This window comes from Dermacentor albipictus, chromosome 1, assembly GCF_038994185.2.
Source record: "Dermacentor albipictus isolate Rhodes 1998 colony chromosome 1, USDA_Dalb.pri_finalv2, whole genome shotgun sequence".
Lineage (NCBI taxonomy): Eukaryota > Metazoa > Arthropoda > Arachnida > Ixodida > Ixodidae > Dermacentor > Dermacentor albipictus.
In genome coordinates this window covers 162,695,563-162,709,697 of record NC_091821.1, presented here as the reverse complement: position 1 = coordinate 162,709,697, position 14,135 = coordinate 162,695,563, and the positions used below count along the sequence as shown (strand labels likewise).

General features: G+C 47.4%; 1 long non-coding RNA gene across 1 annotated transcript in view; it reads left to right on the top strand.

Moving 5' to 3' along the window:
- The window catches only part of LOC135911385 (uncharacterized), a 116,518-nt gene that overhangs the window by 47,363 nt on the left and 55,020 nt on the right, over positions 1 to 14,135 (top strand). Inside the window, exon 2 of the long non-coding RNA XR_010567299.2 lies at positions 12,382 to 12,505. This is a non-coding gene — a long non-coding RNA (uncharacterized lncRNA). The remainder of the gene's footprint in view (positions 1 to 12,381; positions 12,506 to 14,135) is intronic.

The window sequence follows — 14,135 nt, the reverse complement described above, 5'->3', positions numbered from 1 at the left end:
GAGAGGTTTATTAGCTTACTTTCAGTACTGCATAAATTATTCACCAAGATCATTTCCAATAGATTAAGGGCAACACTGGACTTCAGTCAACCTAGGGAGCAGGCTGGCTTCAGAAAGGGATACTCTACAATGGATCATATCCATGTCATGAGTCAGGTAATGGAGAAATCTGCAAAGTGCAGTCAACCTCTCTATATGTATTTTATACATTACGAAAAGGCATTTCATTCTGTAGAGATACCAGTAGTCATGGAGGCATTACGTAATCAACGAGTACACGAGGCTTACATAAATATCGGAAAATATCAATAAAGATTTCACAGCTACCTTAATTCTCCGCAAGAAAAGTAGGAAGATACATATAAAGAAAGGGGTCAGACAAGGAGGCACAATCTTTCCAATGTTATTCACTGCATGCTTGAAAGAAGTATTCCAACCATTAAACTGGGAAGGCTCAGAAGTGAGGATCAACGGTGAATATCTCAGAAACCTTTGGTTTGCAGAGGACATTGTCCTGTTCAGCAACACTGCAGACAAAATGCAACAAATGATTAAGGACCTTAACAGAGAAGCTGTAAGAGAGGGGTTCAAGATTAATATGCAGAAGACAAAGACAATGCTTAATAGCCTTGCAAGGGAACAAGAATTCAGGATCGCCAATCAGCCTCTACGGTCTGTGAAGGCGTACGTTTACCTAGGTCAATTACTCACAGGGGGCCCTGATCATGAGAAGGAAATTTACAGAAGAATAAAAATTGGTTGGTGCGCAACGGCAGACATCACCAGATCCTTACTGGAATCTTACCACTATCATTCAAAAGAAAGGTGCAGAATCACTGCATTCTACCAGTGCTAACATATGGCACAGAAACTTGGAGGTTCACAAAGAAGCTTGAGAGCAAGTTAAAGACTGCGCAAAGAGCGATGGAACGAAGATGGTTAGGCGTAACATTAATGAGACAGGAAGATAGCGGTGTGGATCAGAGAGCACAGGCGAATAGCCGATATGTTATTTGACATTAAGAAAAAAGAATGGAGCTAGGCAGGCCATGTAATGCGTAGGATGGCTGACCGGTGGATCATTAGGGTGCAGAATAGGTTCCAAGACAAGGGCAGCGCTGTCGAGAATGGCAGAAGACTGGGTGAGGTGATGAAATTAGGAAATTCGCAGGCGCAGGTTGGAGTCGGTTGGCGCAGGAGGCCTGATCACCCTGCAGGATGAGGGCCTCTCCCTGCAGTTGTCGTTGAAAGGCTTTTGCTTATTTGTATTTTGTATATATATTCAAGTATGTCCTATTTGCCCCCGTATCTATCTTTCCCCTCCCCTCTGCAATGTACAGGCGCCGACAAAAGTGGTATACTCCACGCAGCGGGAGCCGCAGCAACGGCAAACTGCATCGCAACGCCATCTACAGGCAGCATTGGGGATCGAGACAGCCAATGGGTCCCCTTTATTATCTGCAAGCATGTCGCTTGACTCGTGTCACTGTTTCGTGCTTCAGCTCGCCAAAACGCCGAGCGACGCCGCAGCAGTAGCAATCTGCGTGGAGTATACCACTTTTGTCGGCGCCTGTACAGCTGTACCTTCGGGGTATAATAAATAAATTAGTTAATTATTAAAAAAAATAATAACGAATGAATTAAATAATAATTATTTGCTACGTCGTTCATTTTGCTCCTCGCCTATTTCGCATAGACATGATAGGCGAGGTTCAAGCATCCCTCCCTTTCTAGAGATCGCGTGCGGCGGTCGGTAAACGAGGGACGCAGCCTAACGTGGCTGATTTCGCGGCTTCTGGGCGCGCAAGTTTCGGGATATATTATGCCTCTCCTATGAGACGTGAGGCCCGGAAAACGTTTTGCGCGAAATATGTTTATTTTCGTATTCCATCAGAAGCTGTAGGTTAATACATCTTCCTGTGATCGCTTTTCTTGCTTCTCGTCTAAAGCTTTTCCGCTATTCATGAACTTTCCACCATGGCGCAAAGAGAAAACAAAACAGCAAGGAGAAATAAAGCGCCGCCTTATAACCACTTTCACCGATCGAAGCGACCGATAGTGGAGACCACGGCACAGCCCGATGTACGTGCCGCATTAGCCATTTCGGGGACCCACGGAGAACGTTGCGCATGCGCTTGCGTACTTCCTTTCGTTCGCGGTGGTGCTTTTTTGGTCGCGGTCGGGCAGGGCGCTGTATACGCCAGCAGTCAGGTCTTGCTCACCGTTTACGCGTACATGCGCAGCGCGCAAACACACACACACACATACGCACGCACACACATCTTGCCATCTCTACTACATTACCACCATACTTCGTCGTTCTTGTTTGCGGTTAGCCAAGCGCGCTGATCGAAAGTGTTCTCAGAGTTCCTAATGAGGCGAACGTCCTGCTGCCATCTGTTACGGTGGGGAATGTGAGGCGCACAGAATGAAACCGCCTACGTTGTGGACGCAGAGACGGAGGCTTCGTCTGTTGCTTGCGGCCCTCTCTACCCCGCCGCTATCACGTGCGAGAAACGCGGGCTAGAACTCATTTCAAGCTGTCTGCCCGCACGAATTTGCGTTGTAATATGAAAACCAGCGTAAACACGCAGCGAGCTGTGCATGCATGTGCGCGTGTAGCTCCCGCCAGCAAATGGGCGTATGGCGATCAGTATGCAGGCTGCCACCGAGCCCGCCCGTCCCCCGCCCTCACCCAAACGCCGCATCTTTCGAGGCCGCCGCCGCAGAAGCCCGAGCTCGCTTTCTGTCGCGTATGCTTTGGGCGTGTTCTGTCGCACCACGTGCACGCCGCAAACGGGGCAGTCACAGTGCGTCCGCCGAGGAGGCAAATGGAAAGCAAGCAAAGCCCCCATGAGCTTGGCCTAGTCGACGCCTAAACGCGGCATCCGTATAGGCGTCTGTACAAGGTGCACAGGTCGCCGCAGCCTCATGCATTTGCCTCCTGGTGCCGCCTTCGTCCACGTGAGGCGTTCATGGCGGTTTTATGCCGCACGAACGCCGAATCTGGGAGAACTGTGGGTCTTTTTGTTTGTTTGACCTGGTGCAAGTGTAAATGAAAGCCTGCTGTAAATAAAAGACTAAGGGCACTGTGCAAGGATACCTAACAGCCTTACTGGATTCACAGGGGCAATTTCAGGGAATATGTTAAAGCGTGTTATACGACATCACTGTTGGCCTGGTAATTCCTTCATGTTAGCCTTTCGGGATATTTGCCTTCTGTGTGGCGTCTGGATCCACGCTATATGTCTATTCACTATGTGAGCAGCCTACAGTGCCTGAAATAAAGTGCTCGTTCAAACGGTTGAAAAGGAGAAGCGTAAATGGCCGATCGTTAAAAAAGAGAGAAAGAAAAGAATGGTGGCCCGTTTCCGCGTGCTAATGGCAGATCATCATGAGACTCGCACGTTCTGCACTAGGCATAACGAAACAGGTTTTAAATGACGAGCAAACACGGATGAAAATGGAAAGCAAATAAACCTTCTAAGACGCGCATTAGGGGCTCTTTAAACACGTCCGAGTATGCTACAGATCTAGTTTATCTAGTATTAGTAATGTTGTGTAACTTTGTGCAAGGTGTGTATGCGTCTCCTAATTAGACGGCTTGCACGCAGTAGGATGCTCGATTTAAGTTCAATATATTCAAATGACTTGAATAAAGGGTATTCCGAGATAAAATACAGCGGCTTCAACAATACCACTAGAAAACTTCCTTTCAGAATAACCTTAGGAGGGTCCGACAGTCTAGTGTATGGCGATAAATCAATCTTAGTCCGCAAAGTTGGCAGGTGCCTGTAGTTATATTAACGCCAGAAACTCGCCGCAAGTCAGGCCGTTTTTCTTTTCGGGCCGTTAACTGACGAGAAACATCTTGCCACGGAATTGGGCGGACGGCAGCGCAAAATCTTCGCAGTCGTCATCACGTGACCCGGACGAAGCCCGTCAGAGAGCCTTCGGTGCCGGCCAGGACCAAGACTTGTATTACACGCGCCGAACGCGATTTTCTGATGTGCTAGAGAGTAGTTTTTGCTAGGGTGCCATACGCACGAACAGTGTTTAACTGTCTTGTGTAGATATGTTGTACTGTCGTCACTCAATTCCGGCCCACGTTCTTGTGTGATAAAGTATAATTATTTTTTCACTTGATTCCAGTGTATCCTCTCTCTGTTCTAGTCGCGCCATCACATAGGGATAAGTTGCGGTACTACCGCGCTCTCCAGGCGTAGTATCCTCTTGCTGTAACTTACATAGGGCGCAATGCTGTGGAAGGCTTACCGGGCATATGTAATATTGCGGTAGCTGTCTCGTCACTTCGGCTCTTTATTGGAGAAACTACATATTTTTTTTTTCTGTACAAGCTTGTCTAAAAAAACTTTGAGATTTCTGCAGTGGACACTGCCGAATATCAAAGAGAGAGAGAGAGAGATAAATGGGATACGAAAGGCAGGGAAATTAGCCCGAAGATAGATATCCAGTTTGCTACCCTGCACTGAGGAAGGGGTAAGGGGAGGCAGAAAGATAAGAAAAATGCACATACAAGGAAAGAGAGGGAGATTACAGAAAAAAAGAAAGAAACACACACACACGAAGGAACTCATGAGTGTCACAGTCGTTCAGACAGGTTGCGGGACCAAAGGAGCTTTAGTACTGCCTTCATCGCCTTCTGGCGTGAAGCTCGCATCAGCCGGCACTCTAAGATCATCTGTTCAGAAAGCGACCGGTCGACGAAGCGTGCCAAGTACGTCACAAGCAACAGTCTCTGGAAGTTGTAGCGGGAACAATGACAGTAGATATATCAACCTATCACAGACAGCACTGTCAGCCTTTCCGATGCGGCAAGCAAATGTATTCGTAAAGGACACTTCAAGCCACAGTTGGCAGAGAACCGTTGCCTCAATTTCGGAAAGTCCAGATGGAATGCCTAGTCGGAGGAATGGGTCCAGGCAGTGCAGTCGAGTATGCTGGAAACCTTACGTGCTCCACATGGATCATGTGGCATCACGATCGAGTATGCGAAGCTTTGTTGCTACATCTGTTCTTGATAGTGGGATGGGTTCCTTTCCAGCATTTTCGTGAGCCCTCCTAGCAGCTTATTCAGCAGGTTCGTTGCCCATAATGCCGCAGTGGCCTGGGAGTCACTGAAAAGAAATGTCATGTCCTTTTTTTGTTAGTTGGTGACATAGCTGCCTTATTTCCCCGACAAGTTGGCATCGTGGTCCACGACGTAGAGCGAGCGGATCGCAGACTATGCATGGCTGCCTTCGAATCGGTAAATATGCTCCATCTTCGTGGCAGGTATTCATGAATCATGTGAAGTGCGCTGCGAAGTGCAGCAAGCTTCGCAGCATTCGACGTTGTCCGGTGAGAAGTTTTAACGCGACAGCGTTAAGGAGCTCGTGTCGCAGAAAAGCCGGTGTCGTCGGCGTCGGTGTCGGTGGCTGTTGCCGTGAGCGATAAATCCCGGGAGGCACTTCATGAATAAAAAGCAACTAGCAAGATGGGCTGGGTGGGAATCGAACCAGGGACTCCGGAGTGTGTGACAGAGACGCTACCACTCAGCCACGAGTTAGATGCTTCGAAGCGGTACAAAAGCGCCTCTAGTGAATGCGGTGTTGCCTTCGAAACGTGCCGTAGAAAGTTATACTCTGGTGTATATCGGTATTTATGAGCATGTAACTTACAGAAGTCGCAGTTACACGAGTAGCGAAGAACGTTTCCGCTACATTTCTTCTGCGCTCTGCGCTCTCGCAGAGCCATCTTGCGGCAAACACAGAAGACCTTACACGCTAATAGCTTCGTCATTCAGCTTCGTTTGATTTTCCAGCCATTTATCCTGTTTGCGACCACCTTGCTTGTATATGTAACAATTTTTGCGGTCCCTGTTGTTATCCCCTGTGCCTTTTCTTTATTCGTTTTACTTTAATTCTGCTCTTGCTGGTGTGTTGCTACATTCAATACTTAGTCTAGCTGCCTGGTTGCCTGGGCTCCGCTTAAAATAACTACTGCCCGTGCCGTGAATCGCCGTACCACCGCTGTTGCTGCACTCGCGCTAAAATGTATCCCGTTACGCACACAAGAATCGTCGCGACCTGTTGGATGCTCTTCTCAGTTGACGTCAGTGACTGTAGCGTTCAGATCTCCCTGTTTACTGCAAGCAGTGGCCTTTCACTACCGCACCCCTGCCTTTAGATCTCTGGCGCCATGCGCGCTGCGATTTGCCCTTCTTTTGAAACATTTCGCAGATCGGTCACCCCTTTGAATACTTGCGTCGCGATTCGTGCCCCCCGCCCCCACAGCACATCTATCACTCCACAAATTATCACCACTAGAAATATCTCGTTCATTTTGTCCCATAGCGTTACTGTACAGGTGTCCTGTAGAGAAACTGTAGAGCCCATAAAGTAACTCTATTGTCCTACCTGTGATGCTTGGCTTTCGGTATCACTTCCCTAACCGGTCTGGCCGGAAGCGAGCAAATCTAAACTCACTCGCCTGCACCTATCCTCTCCGTTATCACCGATTCTACCTTCTAACGCATGTCTAAATCTCCAACAAATGCTAGGCGCTTTGCCGACGTTTGAATCAATGTGAGGTGCCCCCTGACGGCTCTTATCATTAGTCTGTGAGTTGCCTTAGGGATCTAAACCCCATAATTTAATTTATTTAATTTACCTATATATTAGGGGATAAATTATTATTGTAGGTATAGTATTAAACCCATAATTTAATTTTATCCGTTTTTAGGGCTTCTTAATTGGACAGACGGGCGCAAAGCTTACTTTATGTTCGCAGGCGGCCGTTTCGAAAAGCTTGATCATAGGCGGGAGCAGTCCTAAACTTAATCAGGCTGATGATGCATCATAATGGATAATGAAGGCCCGTACCCCTATGGCATCAACGACATTCAGAAAAGCCGGATTTGTTTTTATCAAATCAAGCATTGAATGGGGCATTCCTTTAAATAAAGTTCTAAAAAACCTGAACAGAAGGACCCCTGCGGAACGAGAGTGGAAATGAAACTAAACATTTACTTAATTGTTCATGACCAAAGAAGTGCGCAAAAAAAAGAAAAGAGTGAGTGGGCGCGAGTTGGAAAATTGAGGTTCCCTTTTTCGCCGCACTCTCGATTGCAATGCCATGGTCCTTCGCCATTCTGATCCTGCTTTAAAAAATTCAGTTTGCATAAGACTGGGCAGCCGAACGATATTAAATGGCTACTGAGCGCCGCGCAGTGTTTCGTGAACCTTATTTACATCAGAAGCACGGAACTGCCTCAACATAGACGGTTGCCCTGATCTCGAGCTTCGATTTACCCATGTATTATGCAGCAATGCGGGTTCATATATTGGTTTATAACGCTGATATGGGGGTGGAGGGAGAGGGGGAGAGGAGGGGCTTGCGGACTGCTTGAGTTTTGTGACCGCGAACTGTTTTCAGTCTTCTCTAGGCTGACAGTTTTTTCAGACTGAAATCCTAGTCATGATTATTTTATTTTCACCTTTTCTTTTTCACTTTGCTTAAACACAGCTTTTTCTTTCTTTTTTTTTCTAAATATAAAGTGTTCGTGTCACACTATCGTACAGTGACTGTCGGACGACCAGGTTATGTGCCTTACGTCTGCGATGAATTTTGTCCACTTAATTTCCCTCGCGATTAGCTGTTAAAGTGGACATAAAAATATTGCGCCATGTCTGTGATTTATGGACATCTCTGGCCATTTCTTTCCGGCCAGTCAGAAAGGAACGTTGAGAAAGTATAGGAGGGCAAGAAAAAACATTCTCCTCGCGAGAAAGTTGAACGCGCCGTCCCAATAAAGGAATACCCGCTCGACTGGAGCACAGGTGAAAGAAAAGGTCGAGCGCGGGAGGGAAGTTATAGGAGCCGGAGAAAGGCTCGGGGCCGTTTTGGCGGCGACTGCTGCGACGGCTCGATTACACGGCTGCACGTCGGGGGGCCCTCCGATCAGTGCCGGTTGTATTTCTTGGCGCCGGTGGGAAAACCTTCGCTCCGGTGGCTGCTAATGATTGTCAAGACAGCAGCCTTGTCTCCTCCGGGCGGTAGCTTCGATCGAACACACCACCTGCGGCGGCAGCCGTGATTAAAGATTTCACCGCGCTCCGGTGCGCGGACAAAGGCCGGAGTTTGCCAGTTTTTTGTTTGTTTGTTTTTTTTTCCCTGCTTGCTGTCCGCTGATTACGCACCCTGTGTTCGGAACGTGCATGTGGGCGAACGTGTGCCCGAAGCAAGTGCGACGGTTGAAGACTTCTGTTATCGCCTACTGTTTCTCCTACTGCAATGCTTTTCGTAGAAGGATTCAGTGGGTCGCGAGGGAGGCAGGTGATAGTACTCGCGTGGATTTTGTGTGAATGCTGCGTACCGTCGTTTCCGGTGATCGACGCTGGCATCCGCCGCACGTCTGGCGGTCAGGAGAGGCGGCGATGCCCATCTGCTGGCACTTGAAATCAACACCTTCTAAACTAGCCTAGAGGGCGTTGATGAAATTTGCTGGTAAAGGCTACGCTATGCCAGTGCACTGGTTGACTTAGTGACAGTGACCTCCTTTCTCACTTTATTTTTCTGTCTGATACCCAAGGCGCGAACTGGCAGGTGGGTTGGAACCTAATTGGAATGAAGCAACGAGCTATTAAATGGGTTCGGGATTGCATAGCGCTGACGTAAGTGTAACACTAAGCGCAATACAATTATGAATGTTCAGCAACTAGCCCCGTTCATTGCTTCACTAAAGGTGAAGCAATGAATGTGAAGCAACTACCTTTCTCTGAAGCCTCAAAAGCACCTTCGGACGAGTTTTGTACCTCCCAGGAACATGTAAGCGAAATATTATTTTTTAAGAGACCTATTAGGAGCGTAGATATCACGAGAGGAATATTTATGTCTCTCATTCCTCCTCAACATCCTCCGTTCCGACGGAGGGAGGCGAAGCCTATGGTGATGCCCCGCCCATGGCGTTACGTCACCAGGCTTCCGTGTTGCTTTTCTTTTTTCGCTGCTACTTTTCGCGCAAATTAACGAACGCTAGGGGCTGTTGTCAACGTGGTATTTCCGGTCGCCTGCTTCTGAGTGCGCGCGCCTGTGCAACTGGTGCTCCAAACCACTGATTGTAACGTTACCTGCGTGTTGCTTGTTTCAACAGTGTACGTAGCTACATCGGTAGCGCGCCTAAGATCTCGCCGATGGATCCCGCGCTCCGTGCTGGCTTTTTGTACTCAGTGTACGCACTGACCACCACGGGATCAGCGGCGTTGCAACTAAGCGGCAGCACCGCATCATAAGCTTCGCGAAGTTTGAGACCACTTCTGGTGTTCAAAAGTACTCGAAACAAACGATATACGAAGGCGGCGATGCCGAAAAGACAGTGCGGTCAAAAATTATTCAAACGGACGTGGGCGCGCTGGCTCTGGGCGTCACTGAGCCATGGCGGAGCGTCAGGAAACCACAGTTGGTTTTGCCCGGAAGTGCGTCATCCATACGAAAATTTAAAGTGAAGCTTTCGCTTACTTCCGCTATGCTTCAGTCCGTTTAGTTAACTGTGTTAATTAATATAACGCTAACAGCAGGAAGAAGTGCACTGATTCAAACACCCTTCTTGACTGATGTCAGCGATCAACCAGTCTAAGAGAATGCGCTTTATGACAAAATAAAGCACACAGAAGAGAGTGAGAAAATGGCTTCTTTTGAAACGAGCGCGTTTGAGAAAAAGGTGACTTCGTGCTCCGCTTGTGAGCCCCACGCGTCACGCACGAGTGCAAAACTTGGCTGAAATTTTCACTGCAGCATGTGCCATCCACTCAATGTGTTTTTTCGCAAAGCCCCACGGGTGGTTCAGGGCCCCTTTAAATCGGCCACGTACAATTTGTTTCACGTAACCTGAGCTAAACTTTAAAAATATGCAACAGCTACGTAGCTGCATGGACCGAACCGAGATATTGTTTTGCCGTCGCTTGGAGATACTTATATTATTTTTTGCATTCCGCATAATTACATAATTAGAGTCAACTAATTAATGAACATCCCAGTTATTATAATTTTAGATGAAGATTGTCAATGAGAAAATTGTAGAGAAACGTGAAAAACTCCCGATATAACTTGCTGTTGCTCAAAACCTGCTACATAAAAGCGTTTTCACGAGCGTGAAAGAAGCACGCGAATACACGCAAAATTGCAGTGCGCCTGGCGCTCGAGGCATTTTGCGTGCATTCTATTTCATTTCTTGTTTCTAAATTAAGGCTTTTTTAGGCTCATTTCCTTTTACTGCGTATCCTGAAGAAGGTAGCCATGTTTGGTACTGCCGACTTCAGGCCGTTCCTTGGCCGTCACTCCCGATGGCAGCCTTGTTGATCTAGGCTCCGCAGGTCCAGCCCTCAATTCTCCGTTCGTTTTCATGTTACACGTTGCAAACAAGGCTCGCAACAACGTCTCCGTATGTACAGGTTTACTTACATATGTTCATTTCAGCAATAGCTTACGTATTCATCGACTCCAGCTCTCTCATCGCTTTCTCCCCAAAAACTCCCGAATTTCCCGTTTTACAAAATTCGATGAACACGAGAATTCCACTTCCTCGCCCCTCAACAGCGTAGGGCCGGCGAACTCTACCATTGACAAGCGGTCTTACAAGCACACACTTGTCATGAACCAGTGGTTAGCTCAAATCAGCCCAAAAGTTCCGGCCACTCCTATTGGTTCCCTTCGCTGTTTCACGTTTTCCGCTGGCCACTCCTTACATTGTGGCCTTACGTTAGAGCAAACAAACAAACCAGCATAAAGAAACAGCAGCTATAAAGTATGCCGCTGAAAGCCAGAAGAGCATTTCTCTTCCATTTTTCAATCAGCTCGTTATCCGGACCATGCACTCGAGCAAGCTGCACACTGGAGAGTGCGCCGTGTAATCACTCGAAGACAGGCGCTGGCCTATGTGACGAAGACCACCTGGGACACGCGACTCCCATCTGCCCATTAGCCTCGCAAGGAGGGCTGCCGGCGCGCGCCCTTTTGCCCTTTGTCCGACACTGTGGAGGCGGTGGCGACCGGCAAGTGAAGCGTTTGTCGGCACCCGTATGCTGCGTGTGCCGGCTCGGAAATCCTGTGTGGTCAACGACCATCGGCTCGGCGACGCCCGCCAACACGTCCAAACGCCCTATCCTGCTAGCAGATAGCGCGTGCACTTCCCGGGCCCACACACATATAGAAACATTTCTGTAGTCTCCCTATGGCCGTGTACATGTAAACAAATAAAATATACAAGCCAAGGTTGTCGAACTTAACAAAGGTATTCATTATTCCGAGCCTGTTCCTTTCCGCGAATTCTCCGGACATCTCTCCTCTGGTTCTCCTAGAATCGATGCCGTAGTTGCCAATTGCTTGTTCGCCCTATTGCAAAAACCAGCGCCACTGGGACCCAGTGCGCCGGATTATGGGCCCAGTGCAGCGCGCTGGACGCTGGGGCGCTGGGAAGGCGCGGCGTACTGGGAGGAACTGGCTACTCGTGCGAAAAACAGCTCTAGCGCGTTAAATATGCGGTGCCTGGACACCGTATATATTTTTGTGAATACAGAAAGCAAGGAAGAGCGCTTTAGTGCAATAAAAAAAAAGAAAAAAACGTAAAAAATAAAATTGCTCCGACAAGGATTCGAACGACCGACCTACAGATCCCAAGCCCGTCACTTTACCACTACGCCACGCCATCACATGGAAATTTGCGGATAATTTGCCATGTCAAAGCCGACAAGCAGTTTGTTTCGCAGAGCTACGTCTCGTACAGACATGGTTGATGCGCTATCGCCCAGCAACTAAAACCTACGCCTGTACCAGAAATAAAAAGTGGCTGTCCGTATTCAGCAGTCAGGCTGGGGATCCCCAGCCTGACGTTTGCTTACTTTGGCATTGAAGTCCCCCATACTACAGTATACTGAGTTTGCACATTTCTCATAAACACCTTCATAAAACTGTAAACTGTTCTATTTCTTCATGATCACTACTGGAGGTTGGAGCGTAGGCTTGTACTACCTTTATTCTATATCTCTTATTCAGCTTTATTGCGACGACTTCTACCCTTTTAATAATGCTGTAGAATTGATCAATACTACCCGCTATGTCCTCATGGATTAGAAATCCTACCCCATATTCCCTCTTAGCTGGGAGACCTCCGTAGCAGAGGACGTAGCCGTTAGTCAGCACTCACCAGTTCTTCTAACCTCACGGAGGCCAGTAATATCCCAGGCAATGCGTGATAACTCCTCACAGAGTCCTGCTAAGCTAGTCTCGCTCGAGAGGGTTTGCGTGTTAGAGGTTTCCAGGTTCAGTTTTAAGGGGCTGCCAGTCCGGATCCAAAGGTTCTTAGCACTCTCTGCCCTGTCGCAGGTCTGACCGCCGCATTGGTCAGGTGCTTTGCAGCCGCTGGAGACGGAGGGCCAAGTGATAATTGCAGGAGTCATGAAGGAGATAGTGGCTGAATACTGCACCAGGGAGGCCAATTCCTGTTCTGGTAAGTGAAGGCGGATAATGCTCACACGGAAAAATCCTTGTAATGCGAACACGTATACAACGATTAAAATGAAATAAGAGCAACAATGGAATACAAGTCATTCTTCTCCTAGCGAAACAAGGCGCTTCAATAAGTACACAAAATACAAACTAAACGAAACACATACTAGAACATGCTAATGTATATTTCATGTACAATCACGATTGGGCTAACGAACAGGTGATCCGGAAAATATTGTCAGGAAGTATTAACTGCTCTGTCTACATTTAAATGAATTTATGCCCCCGATGGTTCATTGCTTGTGATCTACTGATCGAGTCGGCTCCATTCTTTAATTGTGTGCTGAAAAAATGAATACGAAGACCACTCGTTGCGATAAGCGCATTTGATAAGTGCCCAAATGTGCTTATGGCAGGAATAAGAAAACTGTGAAAAGATAACGTGTATTGCCGGATTAATTCTATAACTGGGGACGAAATTCATAAAGCTTCTCGTACGTAAGTGATCTTTGTCATTGGACGGTTGCCTTCGCTAATATTATTCCGGCATCAGGACTGATTGGAATACGATCTTACGAACAAATCCAGCGTAATATATTTTTGTGAATATGAGGCCTATTGTGTATTACTCACCGCAGGAAACTTAGCCGAGATTTAAAGAATAAAAAGTAATTAGTGAACATTTTTAATTACTAACACTATTGGTCATTTACGGATAAATGCTGATGTCCGCTAGTGGTACACAATCCTTCATCAAAAAAAAAACATCGTATATACCCCGCATCCTCTATATTTAATATTCAGTAACAACTGAGACAGTCGTCGCAGAAACACCCCTTATCTCTTTCGGCATGCGCATGTCTTAACTTAGTTAACAAAAATTAAATTACGGTGTTTCACGTACCAAAACTGTAATCTAATTATGAGGCACGCCGTAATGGGGGGACTCCGGAAATTTCGACTACCTTGGGTTGTTTCACGTGCACCTAAATCTAAACCCCATCGAAATGCGGCCACCGCGGCTGGGATTCGATCCCGCGACCTCGTGCTTAGCAGCCCAGCACCATAGCCACTAAGCAACCGCGAAGGGTTGCCTTAGCTGTGCTTGCACCAAATATGGAAGTGATTTAAGTTATATGGTAACCAAATGAAATGCATTGCTTCAACTCGCTCATCTTATTTTTCATTCGGTCGTCGGAAGCGGTTGTTTGTATTCTTTTTTCTTTTCCGGTCCAGAGCCATGTTCCTTTTCCTTTGTCTCGTGCCCTTTCTCAGTTACTTTCTCGCTTACTCTCATTGCGTACGTGCGTATGGCTTGTAGGCACTTGTCTCTTTTTCTCTGCTTGCTTCTATCTCTGTGTTCGCACATGCATTTGCCAGTGTTTGAGTGAAAGGTGGCGACTTTTCACGAATTCTTGTCCGAGCCTGATTACATTTTCAATGATATAAGTAGTCTTTCGTATTCGCATACTTCATATGCTCCCCTCTGCCTACTCCGATTGCAGTAAACTAAGTGTATTACAGGCAGACAGAAAAAAGACTTTACAGTGTCCTGAGAAGCTTTGCCCTAGGGCAGAGCTGCGGGCCGCTGCCACGTGGGGACTGGTTGGCCGAACCTAACCACCGCATTG